At 38.1% G+C, this 21,471-nt stretch overlaps 1 long non-coding RNA gene and 2 other non-coding genes across 3 annotated transcripts; all 3 read left to right on the top strand.

Moving 5' to 3' along the window:
- Positions 1-3,559: 3,559 nt before the first annotated feature.
- Positions 3,560-5,395, top strand: LOC116281623 (uncharacterized). Its single transcript, XR_012074818.1, has 6 exons — positions 3,560-3,638; positions 4,174-4,218; positions 4,314-4,388; positions 4,474-4,541; positions 4,816-4,884; positions 5,107-5,395. It is a non-coding gene; the product is annotated as an uncharacterized lncRNA (long non-coding RNA).
- Positions 4,651-4,720, top strand: LOC116281692 (small nucleolar RNA SNORD50). The gene has a single exon (XR_004191148.1). It is a non-coding gene; the product is annotated as a small nucleolar RNA SNORD50 (small nucleolar RNA).
- LOC116281691 (small nucleolar RNA SNORD50) lies at positions 4,936-5,005 on the top strand. The gene has a single exon (XR_004191147.1). It is a non-coding gene; the product is annotated as a small nucleolar RNA SNORD50 (small nucleolar RNA).
- Positions 5,396-21,471: the final 16,076 nt, after the last annotated feature.

The following is a 21,471-nucleotide window of genomic DNA, read 5'->3' as shown; positions in this document are numbered from 1 at the left end:
AGACACTTCAATTCTCGTATTTAAAACAAAAATTTATTGAGGTATAATTTACATACAACATTATGTTAATTTCAGCTGTACAACATAAAAATTCGACACTTGTACAAATTGCAAAATGACCACCACAATGAGTTTAGTTAATATCCATCACCTTACATAGTTACAGAATTTTTCTTGTGATGCAAACTTTTTAAGATTTACTCTCTTAGCAACTTTCAAATATGCAATACAGTATTATTAACTATAATCACTATACTGTATATGACATCCCATGACTTATTTATAACTGGAAATTTTTATCTTTTGACCCCCTTCACTCTTTCCACCCACCCTCCATCCCCCACTTCTGGCAAGCACCAATCTGTTCTGTGTCTATGAGCTTGAGTTTTTTTCTCTTTTCTTCTTCTTCTTCTTTTTTTTAGATTCCACATATAAGTGAGATCATACAATACTGGTCTTCTTTTGATGTATTTCATTTAGCATACTTAGCATAATGCCTTCAAGGTCCATTCAGATTGTCACAAACAATAAGATTTCATTCTTTGTTGTGGCTGTATAGTATTCCATCGTGTATATATACCACATTTTCTTTATCTATTCATTCATTGATGGACAGAGGATGCTTCCATATCTTAGTTACTGTAAACAATGCTGCTATGAACATGGGGGTGCAACATACCTTTTTGAGTTATCATTTTCACTTTCTTCATATAAATATTTAGAAGTGGACTTATGGATCATATGGTAGTTCTATTTTTAATTTTTTAAGGAAACTCCATAATGTTTTCCATAGTGGCTGCACCAAGTTACCTTCCCACCAAAAGTGTACAAAAGTTCCCTTTTCTCCACATCTTCACTAGCATTTGTCATCTCTTGTCTTTTTGATAATAGCCATTCTAACAGGTATGAGGTGTGGTGTTGACACAGTGGTTCTCAAATCTCTATATGCAAATGAATCACCCTAGATCTGAGATGTCCAAGACAACAGCCACTAGCCATGTGGTAATGGAGCACTTGAAGTGTGAGCAGTCAAATCGAGATGTGCTGTGAGTGTAAAATTCACAATGGATTTCAAGGACTGAGTACATAACTTATGCTGATCATATGTTGAAATGAAAATATTTTGGCTATACTGGGTTAGATAAAACGTACTGGAATTAATTTCATCTGTTTCTTTTTACTATTTTTTAAACGCGGCTACTAGCATATATAAAATTACATATGCAAGGGAGGGTATAGCTCAGCGACAGAGTTCATGCTTAGTATGCACAAGGTCCTGGGTTCAATCCCCAGTACCTCCACTAAAAAATAAAAGTAAAAAATTAATTTAAAAATACACGAAGAAACTAATTACCTCCTCCCCCCAAAACAAAAACAAATATATATATATATATTAAAAAAATAATAAAAGTACATACACAACTCACATTTGTGGTTTATGTTATATTCCTGTTAGCATTGTCCTCGATGCTTATTAAAAATGCTTCCTGGGTCCCACTTTTGGAGATTCTGTTTTAGTAGTTCCAGGTTAGAACCTAGAAATCTGATCATTTTTAGCTCTCCAAGTAATTCAACTGGTAATTCAGGGTAGAAAATCATTGTTTTATACTGCTTTTGAACAAATGACTTTGAAGGTCTTCAGGATAGCAGAGATTCAAAGATAACAATGGGAGTAATAATTTTCAATTTCAATTGTGAAAGTATGCAATAGTTTGCAAATAGCATAAGGTAATAGTTACATATGTTTTTCAATTAGCAAAACACCCTTCAAAATATAATCACATCACAACCATTTTATAAGAGTGGAAGGTGGGAACAATAAAGCAATATTTATCACAAATTTAAGTGCACATAACCTTTGACTCACTTGTAGAAACTTATCTTGCAGATCTTCTCACAAGCTCACAATGATATACCTATAATTCACTTCGACACTATTTGAAATAGTGAAAAGCTGTAAAATTATAAAATTATGATACATCCAACTGAATGCTAGCAGTTTATAAACAAGAAAGTCGCTCTATATGTACTGCTATGGAAAGGTGTCTACAATATTTACGATGAAGCAACGCAAGTTGCAGAAAAGGACATAGATCCTATTTGTATGTGAAAAAATATGTACATATGTTTATATATGCATAGTAAGCTTCAAAAACTGTTAATAGTGGTTCTGTTAATAGCGGAGAAAAGATTCCTAGTGACACGAAATGGATTTTTACTTTGCTTTTTATATCGTTCTGTACTATCTTAGTTTTTTAAATATGAGCAATATGCAAATTTAATTGTACATTACAAACAAATTTTGCAAATCTACATAATGCCCAGCCAAGAAAACACTTCATCGCTTAGGTTCCTGTTACAGAAATTTGCTTTTGACTATTATGTTTTTAATCTGGGGTATGGTCTTCATTTTAACTTGCTAAAAAGCCACCGCGTATATTCCTTCATTTATTCAACCAATAGTTACTGACCACCTACTTTATGCCAGGTACTGTTCTAAGGCAGAAAAATAAAGGGCGGTGCAGAAGGGGTGGACAATAAAACGTACACGTACATATTAATTAGTAGTAAGTGCTATGGAGACCTGAATCTTCAAATGCTTAAATGTTCAAATGTCGTCTGTTCCCAGGTATGCGCATACGTACATATATTTACCCACACATACTAATTAATGCCATCGTTGCTACTTAACTTAAATGTCATTTGGATAATATATTCCGTTAAATTTCCCAAATTAATCTTTTTCCTGCATGATAATGAATTTAGTGCCAAAAAAGTTAAAATAGCAAAGCTCTTGGTTGTGTGAATTTAGGGAAATTATTGGTACTTCAGGCCTAAGTTTTCTCCTTGCCAAATGGAGGATTTACCTCTCTGGTCTGCAGTCTCGGGGAGAATTCTCTGTGCTGATCACAGGATGTAACAGCAGCGCCGGGCATCCGGCAGCCTGAGGTGGGGCGGGCCCCGTGGGGTGCAGCTGGACCGCGTGCCGTGCAGCCGGCTGGCTCTCCGGAAAGGCGCTGCGTTCTCGCTGAGGACAGGAGAAAACCGGCACTTTCACATACTTTTCTCGTCCGAGCATTTCTGCCCGCCAATTTCTCTTTCCAGGAGTGCGGCAGCCGCCGGGCATCGACTCCCTCCGGTCTCCAGCCAACCAGCCAGCCTGTCTTCTCGACTGAATGACAGGCTGAGACAGCCTGCGCTGCAAAACTCAAGTCCACTCCCGGCCCCGAGCCGCCCCATCCGTCCTGGGCGGACTTGGCTCGGGGAAGGCGGTAGACTACAGCCTCCAAAGGCTGCTGTTCGTTTGAATTCTGGCGCCACTCCCGCGCCACGTAGAGCCAGACTCGGAAGCGACTTGTCGCGGCGCGCCAGCGGGCGCGCGCCCGGGACTAAACGTGCGCGCCGCGGAGGAACGGCGCGCGCACCACGCGCCGGAAAGAGTTCCCAAAAGAAAAGGCCGCCTGGCGCGCTCTCGCTCTGTCTCGTCAGGAACAGGCCACGCCCCCGTGCGCTCCAGTCCAATAGCTGCGAGAGGGAGGGGCGACCTCGTTCTGACTCAGGAGAGGCTATATAAGAAACTGCTGGCGAAACCGTTCGGTCTTTTACGTCGGGACCTGAGAGTTGTTAAGTGCTTGTAGGTAAGTGGGCCGCGTGGGCGGTTATCCGAGCGAAGATGGATGGCGTAGATTAGGCTGGGGCCTACGGGAATGTGAAAAGGTTTCAGAGATTTAAGCTTGGAGTGCTTTGTGTTGAAGCCGTGCACGTGGGAAACATGCCGCCGGGCCACCACGTGTACCGAGTCGTGGTGGCGGTAGGCTTCGAGCTTAGGCGTGGGGAGGCTGCCGCTAGTGGCCCCGGGCGCTGTATGCGGCCCGACTGCCAAATCCCGGCAGCCGGCTGCCTGAGCCTGAGCGGCGGCCAGGAAACAACCACATTCCTGGGATTTGGGGCGGGGAGTTAGTCTTAAGAGCCAGAGGCCTTTGCTGGTATGTTGTCTTCCATCGCCAGATCAACGGTTATTTCAAAACGGGAGGCCTTGGCTGCGTGAGACTAAATTGCACTGTGCCCAGGTGGCGCTGTGTGCAAATCGAATTAGTGAAGAGGAGGGTTTTCGTACTTAAATCTTGGACGTTCTGTGAGAATGCTTAATTTTAAACATTTATTACCCTGCAGGAACAGTGGCACGCTGTAATGGAGCTGTTATGTAGAGATGCTAAGGTACGTGTTGAGAACTGGGTTTTTTAACTGTGGAAGTAAACCTGTTGATTTACAGGAAAGATGGTGGTGCATCATTTGGAATTTGCTATTTTTAGATGCAGAGGAAAATTCCAGAAATGGGAAAATGTTTGCTGGAAAATTACTTGGTCGGAACTTGACAGTCTTACCAGGTATGTGTTGGACCACTGCTTTTGAGTCTAGTATTTATTTAGTTCATAAGTAGATTAAATGAGGAATTTTTTTGTCCTTGAGCAGCGTTCTGGGGTTGTGAATACTGATGAAGCTACAGATGTCACTGGTGACCAGCTTCATTTTAAAGTAAGGTAATGTGGTTTACAACATCTATAGCATTTCTAATATAGTGCTTGTCTTTTAATGTTGTGTTTGTTTATGGTAAATGTCAGTGTGATGTAGCTTACTGGATTTTGGTCTGATCAGTGATGAAACCTATCCTGAAGCTGATTACCTGAAGAAAAGCATGTACGGATTCGGCTTCTGAGATAAGACCAATGTGTAGATATGAAATAATATATTTTTGTTGCCTGGATTTTGTGACTGTAAACTGTTAACTCACAGTATTTTTTTTTCTGCCAACAGTGAGGGGTCGCTGTCTGTCTATTGAAAGAGGCCAGTTTGCTGTGGAATTCCTAAGGTGTAAGCATTTTTGTGAGTAGAGATATTTTGCTTTACAATCAGTGACTATTGTGTCCTTGGTCTTATCTGTGATGATCCTATCCCGAACCTGAATTTCTGTTGAAAAAACTTACACGGATCTGGCTTCTGAGATAGACCATTTTAAGGACAACGGTATTCTTAAGGATTTTTTTAACTTCTTTTGACGTTGATAGTTGATAGTCTTGTAAAACTCAAGTGTTTTTCCTTTTCTAGGGCTAGACAAGATTTACTTGTCTGTAATATGAAAAACTGATGATCAGGAAAAGCTCTTCATTTTGTGGACATGGAAAGAAAACAAATACCAAGGTGGATTATATTTCTTAATGTTGTGAATGGATTTCTGAACCAATATCTAGATTAATGCATCCATAATATTCAAGCCATTTCTGTTTTAATCATTTCACTACCCAAGAGTCATAACCTGTTAACCAGTGTATTATTTCCTAGCTCTGAAGTTTGTTTTTTGATTATCCAGCCTTGAAATTAAATAATTCTGAATGAATGTTTGGCCTTTGGTCACCTGTTTGAATTTAACATGGATAATTATAATTACAGCCAAGTGAAGATTTATACTAACTATTGTGGGAAGATCCTTGGTAAAATTTCTATGGAGAGATGACTTGGTTTGGCAATCACAAAAATGAAGGGTGGAAAACCTTGGCTTTGTGCCAGGTCCTAAGCATTACTGAATGGAGGTGAGCGAAGTGGAGAGGCAGGCTGAGGGTCAGAATGTCATGCATCAAGATGATGAATCTGATTACTAGCTAAATTATGGAGTATTTCGTCCTAGTGTAATAGTAACATGAAACAGTGTTTGCAAAAGTGGGGAAAAGTAATACTGAAAGTTAAGGAAGAGAGCACTGCGTAACAGTTAAGGGTCATGAAGGAAGGTCATTGGTAAAATCTGGGTTGAAACTGGTCAGGCATGGTAAAGAATGGATTTAGCATAAGCAGTAATAGCCTCCAATATAACCAAGGTGGTTGGGCCCCACACATTGTCATTTCCCTTAATAGCTGCATGAATAACTGTTCCCAAGCCTTATTCAAATGTCAAAATCAGAATACAAATGTTCTTGTCATCTTAAAGTGAACTTTTTGTTCAAATGTTTATTTGCCTGCCTTAGTGAAAAATTTGATTTGGGTCCCATGCAGCTCAGGAGAAGTTCAGAAGATTGATAAGCTTGTGACTAGGCACAGAGTGAATCTGCTCCAAATATTAAGACTTTCCAAAATAAACCTCTGAAAGTGATTCTTGCAGCGATATTAAAAAAGTGTTCATGTGACCATACAGAGAAAACATTCAGCATTTTGAGTATCTCTGCATTATTAAACTAGGTGAGTAATTCCACAAGTATCACAATCAAGTATAATTCTAGGAAAATGAACCTTAGCAGATACTTTGAGGCAAATTAAGGGACCTTATGAAATCTAGCAGTGGAAAAAAGGTCATTCAGCACAGTGGGTTGCACATATAACTATCTTAATACCACCAAAAGCTGAGCTGTGGGACCTTAAACAGAAAATACATTCAAGGGAGGATCCAGTGAGATGTATAAGAATCGTGACTATTACAAATCCTACAGTTCTTGAGGCTATGAAATGAATAAACCATTTCCATGTATAGTAAGATAATGTTTCAATCACTGGCACCTTATCTCCTTGGCATTTTGTTGTGCAGTAAAAATGAATAATGATTTAAAAGACCAATTGGGATCTACACAAAACTTTCAGAGAAAACTGCCCTTTTGTCAAAGTTGGCAAAGATCACTTAAAAACAAGGCACATGATGAAATAAAATTAGCATTTACAGCCCTTTGACCTCTTTCTGCAGTCCCTTATGTCTTGTCTTGTAAAATACATTTCCTTAGTTGAGTAAGTCCAAACAAAAGTGCATATACTTCTATGTTTTTGATGGAGGTACTGGGGATTGAACCCAGGGCCTCTTGAATGCTAAGCATGCACTCTACAACTTGAGTTATACCCTCCATATGTCCTCTTTATCAATAGTTAAGCAAGGTTCCAAGAAAAAAAGCAAACTGCAGAATACTTAGTGAGATTGAACTAGTGGTACACTTAGGCATAAGAAGCACTGGCCAAAGATAGTATATTTAACCTAAGGGTGGTAAATTGAGAATTTAGGTATCTATTGGATAGATGTACAAATAAGCTGGAAGATAAGGCTGAAATATTAAATTACTCTTAAGATTTTTGAGCAAAGGAGCTCAAGCTGTTCAGTTCCATAGAACCTTTCCAATAAGGAAACCAGATCTTTGGTCTCATTCTCCCAAGCCCTGGCCTTGTCCCCTTACCACTAGTCCATCTCAGGTCCTGGCATGCCATGCATCTGACTTACAATAGAAAACAGATTTAATCTCACGGAGTCCCACATTCAGTACAGTATAATCCAATGTACTTGGGAATTTTATCTTACTAGTTAGGCTTACTAGTTGCTTCTAATTTTCAAGACTATCAACAATGGAAAAAGCATTTCAGAATACTCAAACTTGAAGAAAATGTTTACACACTGCATTACTGAGGTCAAGAAACTTGGATGAACCCTTGTCTATTGAACTAAAAATAAACAGTGAACAGTCCATTTTAAAGTGTAGTTTGATTAGCCTTTCCATAAGTATGCACCTATAAAACCATTATCGTAATCAAAATAATGGTTAAGTCTATCTCTCCCAAAAGTGCCTTTTTGCAGAGGCTTGATTTTGAGCGTGTTAGATTTGAGATGACATGTGATATCCAAATGAGTTTTTGAGTTATATACAAGTCTGGAGTTCAGGGGAGACATCTGAACTGGAGAAATAAAGTGAGGCGTCATCAGCATGTGGATGGTATATTTAAAACCATTAAGATTAGATGAGATCACCAAGGGAGTGGAAATAGAGATGTGGTCCAAGAGTTGATCCCTGGGACATTCCAAGAGTAAAACATTGTAGTTCAAATCCTAGAGATTATTTTGTACCAACAAATAAAAACTGAAGCAAAATCTGTTAAGTTGAACTGCCCTATTTGAAACAAAAGGGAGTTCCGGAAAGCAAGGATGAGAACTAAGCAAATAATTGCTTGGGGTAATGGGGCTGGAGATTGCATGTATTTAATGCAGAGCATTGGTCAGCATGAAAATTGGAGGAGTCAATATCGGAAGACAATTTTGTAAACTACCAGGCAAAATGGTCTGCAGGAGAGCAAGATGAGGAATTTAGGTACTAAGTGTGATAAGGGTTTTCATCAAACACTGCACTTAGAAAAGTGGAGTTGACTACAGACAAGTTAGAGGTTTGCCTTGCAGTGCTAAAATGCTTCATGAGGCTGAAAATTACCGAGTGTATAATCAGCATGATTCTTCACTATTCTTTGCGGCTCATCCACCATGGAACAGAAGGCAGATCAGTGGATTAATTCAAAATTAGGGATAAACTCGCCAGGAGGAGCAGAGCAGTGATGGGCCTATTGAGGGTATAGATCAAAGTGTTAAAATTATTGACCTTGAGATCCAGGCTGATTAGGAGGAAAAATTAGTGCTGGAAAACTGTCCTAGGTAATGACAAAGATTAGATGTACCATAGAAAGATAATGAAAATGAGGTAAAATAAGATCCTCTCCAGTTATACTACAAAATGATACATAGCATGTTGTATTTCCGATTAGTGGTTTATCTCTCTGGTCTTTGAGTTTTTTGCAAGCAGAGACTGTGCCCTTTAATCTCTTAAACTATGTGCCTAATACAATGTCCCATTAAGAATTTGTCTAACATGGAAGCATCCTAAATGTCTATCGAGGATGACTGGATAAAGAAGATGTGGTATGTGTGTGTGTGTGTACATGTATGTATATGTACACACACACACACACACACACACTGGAATACTACTCAACCATAAAGAAGAATGAAATAGCACCATTTGCAGTAACATGGATGAACCTAGAGATTATCATACTAGGGGAAGTAAGTCAGAAAGACATACCATGTGACATCACTTATGTGGAATCTAAGATATAACACAAATGAACTTATTTACAAGACAGAAACAGACAGACAGACATAGAAAACATGGTTACCAAGGGGGAAAGGGTGGAGAAGGGATAAATTAGAAGTTTGGGATTAGCAGATACTACTATATATAAAACAGATAAACAGCAAGGTCCTACTGTATAGCACTGGGAACTATACTCAATATCCTGTAATAAACCACAATAGAAAATAATACGACAATGTATATATATGTGTGTGTAATATATATATATATCTGAATCACTTTGCTGTACACCAGAAACTAACAGCATTGTAAATCAACTGTACTTCAATTAAAACTTTTTTTAAGTTTAAAAAAGAATTTGTGTAATAAAATGAAATTCAGTACGTATATTTAACGTGGATGATGGTGGTATGATTTAGGTCCTCCACAAGAGATAAAAGAAATGAGAAAAGTTGGAAGCTGTGACGGACTTGATATTTGTGTCCTCCCCAAAATTCACATGTTGAAGCCCTAACCCCAGTGTGGCTATATTTGAAGATGGAGCCTCAAAAGAAGTAATTAAGCTTAAAAATGATGTCATAAGTGTAGGGCCCTTGTCCAGTAGGATGAGTGTCCTTTTAAAAGGAAGTACCAGAGAACTCACTCTTTCCCCCTCTCCATGTGCACTCACAAGAAAGTGGTCACGTGAGGACAGTGTGATGGCTGCTGCCTACATGCCCAGACAGGAGGCCTTGGAATGATGCCTACCTGGCGGGCACCTTGATCTTCGACTTTACAGCCTCCAGAGCTGTGAGAAAATTATTTCCTATTGTTTAAGCCACCCAGTCTGGTATTTCGTTACAGCAGTTCTAACAGACTAAGGCAGAAGGAAAGGATAAATGGCCGTTGCTAAAATTTGTAGAGTTTATATGCCTAAACAATTATGAATAATAACTGTGAGAAAAGTCCACACAATATCTCTCTGGTTTTATACATTTTCCCTTTAAGTTTTTATTTATTACATTGGAATGATCTACAATGCACTTTCTTATTGAATACTAACACAGCAGCCACTCACAAAGCTTTGTACCTGTTTCAACATCAAGTTCAATTATTTGAGAAATGGATAGTTTTTCAATTAAAAAAACTCGGTAAAGAAATTAGAGATTGAAATTAAACTATCAGAAAGTGAATGTTCTCTGAAGTCTTATGCTTCACAGGAGAAACTTTAATGAATGAAATTAGTTCCTTTGTAATTATTTCATGTAATAAAAAATGATTTAAGCTTACTAGATATTTCAGTGTAAAATTTTCTTTTTCTAAGAATATGTATATATGTATAACTGAATCAGGATGCAGTACACCAGAAACTAACACAACACTAATTCAACTACAATTAAAAAAAAAAAAGGTGGGGGCATCTTAAAAATTTTTAACTAGAAAATTTTTATTGAAAAAGCATATCATGAACTGCACAAACCTTAGAGTTTTATTTTGACAAATTTGTCAAGTGATGATACACCAGAAGTTACAGAAATTTCTATCACCCCAGAAATTTTCCTCTTATACCTTCCCCTGCCCCTCTGCAGAGGAAACCACTATTCTAACATATTTTTACCATAATGGGATTTAACTTGTTCTAGAACTTCACACAGGTGAAACCATACAGTATGTACCCTTTCACGTCTGGCTTCTTTGGTTCCACGTAATTGTTTGAGATCTAGCTGTGGTGTTGCTTGTCATTTTCCCTTTTTAACGCAGGGATTTACTCCACTGTATTGTCCTACCACAGTTTGTTTATCCACCATCCTGTTGGGTTCATTCTAATTTTTGACTATTAGGAATAAAGTTGACATAAAAAAAATTCTCCCCTTTTCAATGTGAACATTAAGACTGCAAAAAAACCTTAACTTTTTGGTAACTGATAGGTCATACCTGTTACGATTTTTTAAACTAATGAAAAATACTCAGTATAAAATAGTGACTGATATTCCTGTACGTCTTGCTCTTTTTTCACAGTACTTTGACATACATTAGCTTGGTTGCTCCTACAGTAGCCCTAGAAGTGGGCATTATTAGTAATTATACATTTTAGATGTGAGCAAACTGAGAGACTTTAAATACAGGCTGCTTAAGGTCTAGATCACTGGAAGGAATGATTTCATCATTATCTGTACTTTGCACATATATAATATATATTTTTTAATTTGGGTGCCACATTCAAGAAAACAGTGACAAAGCATAAAGACAAGGGTTTGGAAACCATGTCATTCTGGGCAATATTAAAATGACTTGGAAATATATTTTTTTTTTGGCAGGGGGCAGATATTTAGGTTTGTTTATTTATTTTTAGTGGAGGTACTGGGGAATGAACCCAGGAGTTTGTGCATGCTAAGCATGCACTCTACTGCTTGAGCTATACCCTCCCTCTGACTTGGAAATACTTAATCTGAAGAAAGGAAAATCAACGGAAAGCGTGATGACCATTTTTAGATATTTGAAAGTATATCATGTGGGATGATAGTAATATCAGTAATAACCCCACGTGGTAAATACTATGATTGTGCCCATTTTACAGATGAGGAAACTGAAACTTAGAAAAGTAACGTAATGAAGGTCACATAGGAAGTGAGGGAATTAGAACTAAAAATCTGGCAAAGTCAAAGGATGGTGTTCTTACTCCACTAAATACCTTCCCGAGTGGAGTAGTTAACTGAAGTGTTTCTCTAGAAGACACAAAGGAGATCAATGAAATAAATAAAAAGAGGCAAACCACAGCTCAACCTAAAAATGAACTTTCCAGTAACAGACCATACCATATCATGGTCTCCTGTCCCAGTGAGTTGAAGGCAGGAGGCTGGCCCTAGTCAACTTCAAAGACTTCTCCAAATCTAAATTCAAATTCTTGACTTGCCCAAGGTAATCCAGCTGGTTAATGATCAAATTGACAGCCAACATCTTCTACCCGTCTCTCAATCCAGTGTTCAATCCCCTATTAGTGTGGTGCCCCAATTTTTTTCCCAGCAAAAATTTAAATTTCCTCAGAATTCATTAATCTATGGGTATGGGAAAGATCATACAAATCAAATAACTTTAATCAACTATTTTATACATAGGTACAGTTTGGGGCGTGTTGCTAATAGTTGGTCAATTTAGTTACATTATTGGGAACATGGGCCTTAAGCAGACTAAACTTCTCTGGGGCAATAGTAAGGTGTATTCTTTGGGGTACATCTCAATTCTGATTTTTTATTTTCATCACCGATGGAGACTCTCAGTTTATATTACATTTCTTTTTCAAAAATGAATGCAGAAACATTGCTCAGGTTCTGATCACATGCCTAGAAATGTCAATTGATAGTTTTGAAATTCGTGGACTTGTTTCCATAAGTCTAGATATAGCTCAGTTTCTTGATGAATCTTGTTTGCTTTAAATTCAGTCTGTTCCGTTGAAGATCAAGGCACACTGACAGGTTACATGTGTGGTGATTCAGAAATATCCTAAGGTTTCACTCATTTGTTCACTGAACAAATAGGTCCTGAATAGCTACCATGTGCAGGTAATGTCCTAAGCACAGCCATGAATCAAATGACCAAAATTCCTGCCCTTGTGGAGCTTACATTTTAGGAGGAGGAGAATAAATAGATAAATCATAAAGTATGTGAGAGAATGAGAAGTGATATAAAAAAAATAGAACACAGGACATTGAGGGTGGGTTGGGGAGGTAAGTAGTCCTGTGATTTTTAAATAAAGTTGACAGGATAGGCTTCAATGAGAAGGTGAGATTTAGCAAAGACTTACAGAGTGAGGGATTGAGCTCTGCACGTATCTGAGCAGAAGGCATTTCCACGGAAGCAGCCCAAAGACAGGTGCACATGTGGTAAGGAAAGAGAAGAAACAGGGCATGCAGATCATGTTGGACCTCATGGGTCCTTGAAAGGATTTTGCTCTGAGTTAAATGAGAACCACAAAAAGAAGATACAGAAACTGAAAGTGTGATTCACATGCATCAAAACCTGTGAACACTACACCTATGACCCAGATTGTCATCGCTGCCATTTACTATTAAAAGAAAACAGGACTCCTTGGAGAAATGACTGATTACAGATCTGAGGCAAGAAATGGACAAGATGAGCCTTCTGCATCCTGCTGTAGAGTAGGAGAACAAGGAAGTTATCAGACCATTGGTGTTATTTGAATGGAACTCAGGAGCCAGTTTGGAGCATCTCCTACTGTCCAAATACGGAAATGTAGGCTATTATCAAAGATAATAACTACAATAGATTGAAATACATGAGATATGTTCAAATCTGAGGATTCATAATGATACGTTAAAAAATAAAAACTGGTTTTGATGCTGTTATAAGATGGTAGTGAACCAACTTACCGATTTCAGAACTGGCAAGTAAAGGGACTTTCCAACACCAACTGCAATAACGGACAATCAGATAGAAAGTGAGAAAGTTCCTCTTTATTGGTGCATCCAGGTCAATAACTGAAAAAGACTGACATAATTAAGGTATCACCATTTTGTAACATCTCATGAATTAATGTATCAGCTATGATCACCCATGGAGGCTAACATCAAAAAAAACAGAGGCAACCTGAGTCTAAGTGGCTGTTTGGAGATTTTGGGGTCAGGTCAATGACATGCTACTTAAAAATTCACTTTCCACAGGAAATATGGTTTAATTTTTTTCCAATGAAGATGATATATTTATCCAAAGTATTGGCACTCTCCATTCTTGAAATTGTAACACATCTGCAAGATGTCTGATCTAGCTTCCCAGAAAGAGTTCCCTTGGGTAAGTCTAACAAACAATACTCCAAAAAGCTAATTATTGGCACGAATGAAATAACATGAGATTTATCACTTCAGCTTCAGTGGCATCTTGAGGAGGTAAGCTTGTTACATAAACTTTAAACACTTTTATCAAGTAGTGATATCAGCCCTGCCCATAGTATTGTTGTCTATCTTACTAAACAGTCATATCTCAGGAAGTACAATACACTCAATCTGTGTTAATGTTTATTCTAGATTTAAGGTTAATAGATGATTCATATAATAGTACCTCAAACTTCTTTGAATATTCTTCTTAACTTAAAATAAATATAACGTATTCCATGAAACAAATAAAAGAAACTGTCTCCTATGCAACTTTTAATGTGCCATTTACTTGGTATTTTAATTATTTATCAAATTTTAACTTGAATAAAGAACAGATCTGTATAAACAACAAGGTCTACTTTTTAGCACAGGGAACTATATTCAATAGCTTTAATAACCTGTAAAGAAAAAGAATACATATGTAGGTATAACTGCATCACTTTGCTGTATACCAGAAACTAACACAACATTGTAAATCAACAGTTATTTCAATTTTAAAAAAAACAAAGAAACAATCTGCAGAACACAAACTTCTTGAGTAAGTAAAATTTTTTTTTTCAGTTTTAGGCATGGGGTTCTGGGGTGTTTAAATGCACCTAATTTCCCAAAGTTTGTGTATTTGTTTTTCTTGTTTACTTATTAAAAATTATAAAAAGATATCTTATTAAATGTAAAAATAAGATATTAAGAATATAATTAAAATAACTCACAATATGACCATTTAGAGATAACTACTGTAAAAGAATTAATGTAATTTTTCTATGCAGATATAAATATAAATAAAATTTAAATTTTACTGTATGTGGTTTTGTTATCTTGATTTTTTTAATTTAATATTCTATAGTGCCAATTTTCAATGCCATTAAACATTCTTCTACTCATTGTTCTCATTGGCAACATGGAGAACATTTCATTTTTATGGGTATTTAATTCACTAAGACTAGAAATTTTGATCGCTTTGAATTTTATCCTGATGACAAATTTTACAGCAATGAAAATTCCAAAAGGGTACTGCTGTACCAGTTATCTCTGGTAGTGGGTTTATATTACCATCCAAGAATTAAATGCCTCAGGTAACCAACCTATCTTGTCATATTCATATGTAGCCATCCTGGTCCAAACTACCCACGCAACAAGCGCTCTCTCACCCAGCCTTTTCCACTATCCAGTCTACTGCAGGTTCTTAATCATGTTTTGGGGCACTCCTTCCACCTACTTGCACTAATTAAAATATGGTTCTCCCCTCAGGGCACCGCTTCCCTTTGCAGGCTTCTTAAGTCCTCTCCTTCAGATGTGGAAGTAAAGGTCAATATCTTCCTTGCTTCCTACTGCCACTTCTTGACAATTATTCTTCCATTTTTATGTACAACCCCCTGATTTTTTCACCCTCATCCCGCCTGGCTTGCCACCCGTTGTCCTGACAAGGCTGTTGTTTTCCAAATTTCTAATTACTGCCTCTAATTGATTTTGAAGAGTTCAGGACCAGGTTTACTGTCCTATTTTATGTTATCTTCCCCAAGGTCTACACGTCAATGTCCAAGCAATCTGGCTTCTCCACACCCAGCATTCTCACCTGAGATCCACTGGCCTCCCTGAGGAGCCACGGATAGAATTTGAGAGTCTACTAATTGAATACTAATGCTAATTGAAATTTAGCATTTCCTTTGATAATAAAGTAGGCAAGATACCACAGATTTATTAGCAGTATCTATGGCATTGTCAACAACAGAAAACACAGCTGTTTTTATCTATATTACAGTTCATATCACATACAAATATTTCAAATTTTCATTTACGCTTATTTCTACCTAGAAATGATGATCCTTTTTAAGCCTGTTGCTAGATCTTGTTGTTTTAATACAAAGAAGCACATTATTTTAGTCCATTCAGGGTGCTACAACAAAACACTACATATTAGCTAGCTTATAAATGACAGAAATTCATTTCTCACAGTTCTGGAAGCTGAAAGTCTAAGATCAGGGTGCCAACATGGTTGGATGAACGCTCTTTTCTGGGTCACAGGCTTCTCATTGTACCTTCACATAGTGAAAGTGGGTGAGGGAATTCTGTCGGGTCTCTTTTATAAAAGCTCTAATCCCATTCATGGGAGCTCCACCCTCATGACTCATTATCTCCGGAAGGCTCAACCTCGTAACACTATCACATTGGTGTTAGGATTCCAGTATTTGAGTTCTGGGGAGACATAAACATTCAGATTTTAGCAGGCATACTCTCGGTTTATTTAAATATTTTGATAACTATAATTTAATGTAAGGGTATTATGCTAAGTGAAATAAGTCAGACAGAGAAAGACAAATACTTTATGATATCACTTAAATACACTTAAATATGGAATCTAAAAAATACAACAAACTAGTGAATATAACAAAAAAGAAAGAGTGGCAGGGGGAGGGTATAGCTCAGTGGTAGAATGCATGCTTAATATGCACAAGATCCTGGGTTCCATCCCCAGTACCTCTGTAAAAAAAAAAGAAGTAAATAAATAAAAATAAACCTAATTACCTTCCCCCACCAAAAAAAAAAAAAAAAGAAAATGTAAAAGGAATAAATATTAAGAAAAAAAGTCTCAAAGAGTCTAAGGCTATTAAAAAAAAAACAGTCACAGATATAGAGAACAAAGTAATGGTTACCAGGAGGGAGAGGGAGAGGGGGAGGGGAAATAAAGGTTTAAAGAGTTAAGAGGTACAAACTACTATGTATAAAATAAACTACAGGAATATATTGCATGACACAGAGAATATAGCCAATATTTTATAATAATTATAAATAGAGTATAACTTTTAAAAATTGTGAATCACTATATTACACATCTGAAACATAATATTATATATCAACTAAACTTCAATAGAAAAAAAAGAAACTCTCATTATACATATCAAACTTGTCTTTAACTTTCCTTCCTATCTAGCCTAATTCTGAGACTTACCAGTGGGTCTCTCATGCCAATATTCTCTATCCCCTTATCCCTGTTGTCTTTCCTGGGCTACTACGTGGCAGTACCCCAACTATGGGTGAACCTCACCATTTGCCTTGCTGCAGAAATCACACAGCAGGGCAGATTTGTGCCACGATATCTCATGGTCTCCAACCCCAACTAGCCCTCAGTGCAACCAGGCAGTCTTCATTTCCCTTGTCAGTTTTCCTTCCCATTTCTGGCTTCCTTTCTCTTCCATACCCCTTTACTCTTCCCTCCCCTTTCTCAACTCTCCCCTCACATCAGCAGAGATTTCACCCTCTTCCCTCTTCATGGAGAATTTTGAAGACTTCAGATGACAATTTCCTTGCATGAACCATATTATGTATCCACTGGTTTTTTTCTTCCATCTCACTATAATGGAATGGTGTCCCTCCTCTGGTCTAAGGCAAACTCCTCTTCTAGTTCTCCAAATCACATTCATTCATTCAACAAATGTTGCATCGTGATTTGTCCCCTGCTGAAAAAGATATGTCGAAGTCCTAAACCCCAGTACCTCAGAATGTGACTGCATTTGGAAATAGGGTCTTTGCAGATATAATTAGCTAAGATGAGGTCATACTGGATTAGGGTGAAGCACTTATCCAATATGACTGATGTCCTTATAAGAAGATGGTCATATAAAGACAAAAGCACAGAGAGAATGTCATGGGGCAATGAAGGCAGAGATCAGAGTATACAGCTGCAAGCCAAGGAAAGCCAAAGGTTGCCCAGATACCACCAGAAGCTAGGAAAAGGCATGGGCATTTTCAGAGGGAGTGTGACCATGACAACACCTTGATTTCAGATTTCTGGCCTCCAGAACTGTGAGATCATACAATTCTGTTGTTTTAAGCTCCCCAGTTTGTGGTACTTTGCTACCCTGACCTTAGCAAACATACATACCGTTTTCAGCGCAAATCATGAACAAAACAAAGATCACTGCCCTTGTTGATGGAGCTTACCTGCCCTCTTAAAAACCTGGATAAAAAGATGATCACTTTTTCCCCTCCACCTTCAATTTCTCCCTCTCTCCTGGCTTCTCCCAATTTCAGGTGTCCCATATCTCTTTATATAAAAATTAAACTATCACTTGCCTTCACGTTGCCTTCTAGCAGGTTATTCCTTGCTCCTCTTTTACAGCCCATTCCTTGAAATTGTCGTCTATACCTCTCATCATATTTTGACCCCCTACTCACATTCAGCCCTTTGTCTTCTCAACTTTATCCTCATCATTCCGCTGAATTTGCCTTTGCCAAGGTCACTAGATGACCTTGTCACTAAATCCAGTGGAATCTTGAGCTCCCTCTCAGCAGCATCTGAGTGTGTCGACCACTTCCTTCTTCCTGAAACGCTCTTTTTCTTTCGAGTCTGTGACACGAGCCTCTCCTATATTTTCTCCACAGTTTCTGAGTGCTTCTTCTCAGCGCCTTTGAAACACTTCTTCCACATAAACTCCGATGTTCCTTATGGTTCTATGCTGGGTCCCTTTCTTGTCTTACTTTACAACATACTTCCTAAACAATCTTTATTATTTCTGTGGCTTTAGTCACCATCCCTATTTGGATGACTTCCAAATCAGTAACTCTGGTTCATATCTCTTTCCAGAGACTCAAACCTGCTGTCTATGAACATCCTGCCATGTGATACATATATTTCAAACTCAACATTTTTTGCTTCCTTCCCATCCCTCCTTTCCAGTTCTTTCTCCAGGAATTCCGGGACCAGAAAATGGCACTTCTATTCCGCTATTTCCAAAGCCAGACCTTGGAATCATTCTTAACTCTTATCTCTCTTATTCCTCTACAACCAAGTAGTGTATACATGCTACTGGTCTGGCAGCCTAACTATTTCTTAAAACCATCCTCTTCCCGGCATTTTCAAGGTTACTCCTTTAGTCTCAGCCAACATCCTCTCTCCGTTTGATTATTACACTACCCTCTTTACTGGTCTTCTTGCCTCCAGGGTTGCTCTCAGGGCCAGTTTCGGGTGCGGATGACCTGGGTCGTTTGCACTGGCCCTGGGCTCAAATGAGCCCCTCACTTGGTTTCATGCTTTGTTGTTGCCATTTTGAAATTCTTAATATTTTTATATTTGCACTTGTATTTTGTAGGTGAAGTCCAATGGGACCATAGAGCATGTGAGTGAGCAGAGGAGATAAATGCAGTTTATGTGTCTGCCAGTTCATGCTGCTTCATTTCTATACAGTGGCCATGAGGCCTCATGAGCACAGAATCCTAGTGGCCCCACAATGTGTGAAAAGCTCAAAGTGAGTACAAGGTAAGTGTGTTAAATCTATGTCAGCACAGAAAGGCCATGGTTTCCACGAAGGAATCAAAACTTGTTTTGAAGGCAGAAAAAAGGCAACAGCATTCTAAGAACCATCAGTGACCGAGGACCCCTATCATAACCATTTTTAACTCATGTTACTTTCCTGTACTAACCAAAAACTTATGCTGAAAATGATGACATAGAAAGGAAGAGAAAGGGGGAACCCATAATTACTTTTCCTTTCAGACCCTCCTTAACTCAATGGTAAGCCAAAGATAGAATTTTGGTACTACTCAGCCACAAAAAAGAATGAAATAATGCCATCTGCAGCAACATGGATGGACCTGGAGATTATCAGACCAAGTGAAGTAAGTTATACAGAAAAGACAAATATCACATGATATCACTTATATGTAAAACCTTAAAAAAATGACACAAATGAACTTATTTACAAAACAGAAACAGATTCACAGACATAGAAAACAAATTTATGGTTACCAAAGGGGGAAAGGGGGAGGGGGAGGGATAAATTAGAAGTTTAGGATTAGCAGATACACAGTATTATATACAAAATAGATAAACAGCAAGGTCCTACTGTATAGCACAGGGAACTATATCCATTAGCTTGTAATAATCTATAACGAAAAAGAATATATGTATGTATAACTGCATTGCTATGCTGTACACCAGAAACTAACACAACATTGTAAATCAACTATTCTTCATTTAAAAAAAAATAATGTTGGTATAATGTGCACCTATTAAAAAGGAAAAGAAAAAGTTGAGTTGGTTTTTGCAGTGTTGGTTTTGTCCACCATTCTGAGAGAACTAAATACATATGCATGTACCAGTTATGAAACACAAATTGCATAATTTCAGTGATTCTTCATAGGAGTTAAATGCTCTTAGATTTGCATTTAGAACTGGCATTGCACAATATAAAGATGAATGGTAACTTTCATACTAATAATTTAAATTTTTAATTTTTCTTTATTTAGAATGACATTAAATAACAAATAGAAAATACGATGACAGGAGCCTCTGGGTTGGTGAGCACATGGATATGTGGGGAGAATGGCCTGGCCAAGAGAGAGCTTGGAAACTCTGCACTCCTTCCTACATACCTTGCCCTGTGTACCTCTTCCATTTGGCTATTCCTGAGTTATAACCTTTTATAACTGATAAATGTAAGTTAAAAAAAAAGAAAAGAAAATATCATGACAAGTCAAGAGTAAGACTATGGAAGAGTGAAAAAAGCTTTACATTTCTGTACCTTTAATACCACTTTTTCCCTGCTTTTTTCAACAAGAAGTTCTACATATTCATTGTGTACTAAACCAAGCAACTAATATAGCCAGCTCAGGTTGCTCTTCACCAATCCATCTTATAGCAAGAATGAAATAAGTTGTAAATATCATTAACTAATTTTCTTGTTTAAAGCCTTTCTGAGACTTGCCAAGGTCTTCCCCGACAGTTGCATTGTATACAAGGATGCTCAAAGAGGAGAAAGGGCTCTGAAATCCTGTCTGCACCCTGCATGCTCTGCTTTGCACCCTGACATGTGGTACAATACTGACCTGAGACCGAGGAAAAGAGGAACTAGTGTGTCTACACTTCAAAGTGCATGCAAATCAACTCGAGATCTTGTTATATTGCACATTCTGATTTGGCTGGTCTGGGATGAGGCCCAAGATTCTGCATTTTTATTTTTGCAAGCTCCCATGTGCCACCAATGCTGGCCCACAGATCACATTTTGAGTAGCAAGGCTCTAGAGGACCCTGCTCTTGGGCTCCTCAGGGCATGCTACTTTCATACAAAAACCCCATTCTGATTCGGGTTCCCAGGACTGCAGGCTTCCCTGCCCAAACTGTCCTGAATCCATTTCTGTTTGCTGGGGGAAAGGGAAATGGTGAATACAGCTTGGTCAGGACATCCACATGTATATGAACAGGGCTCTTTGTAACATAGGATGGACTTGGGAGTGGGAAAAGACAGGGGACAAAGCTTGAGGTCATGTGCTAAGGCTGAACTCTGAGTCCAAGAATATTGAATCTGAACTTGGTCTTTTCGCTCATTATGAAGTATGGTTGTCAAATTAGTTTATATATACATATCTATGAAATTTGTAAACTGATAGCATTATGCAATATATCTTTTTCTTTAAGCCATGGTCAAAAAGTGTGAAAGTCACAGCTCTGGGCAGTGAACTGCCCAGAGGCCTTCCTAATCTGGCTGTAGATTGCCTCTCCAATATCACAACTTGCAATTCATTCTCCTTTCTCTGCCCTGTCTTTTGCCTACCTGAGCACTCCACATTCTAACCATAGTGCGCTTTTCTCCACTTACAGAAGGCACCGTGTTTCTCTTGCCCCTGAGCCCTTGCACATGTTGTTTGTTCAGCCTGGAATCCTCTTTCTCTGTCTCTTCACCTAGGCAACACCTACTCAGTCTTGAGGACCCAGTACAAACATCACCTCC

Source organism: Vicugna pacos, chromosome 8 (assembly GCF_048564905.1).
Source record: "Vicugna pacos chromosome 8, VicPac4, whole genome shotgun sequence".
NCBI classification, from domain to species: domain Eukaryota; kingdom Metazoa; phylum Chordata; class Mammalia; order Artiodactyla; family Camelidae; genus Vicugna; species Vicugna pacos.
Note: the sequence above shows the minus strand (reverse complement) of the source record. Positions and strands in the feature narration are given on the sequence as shown.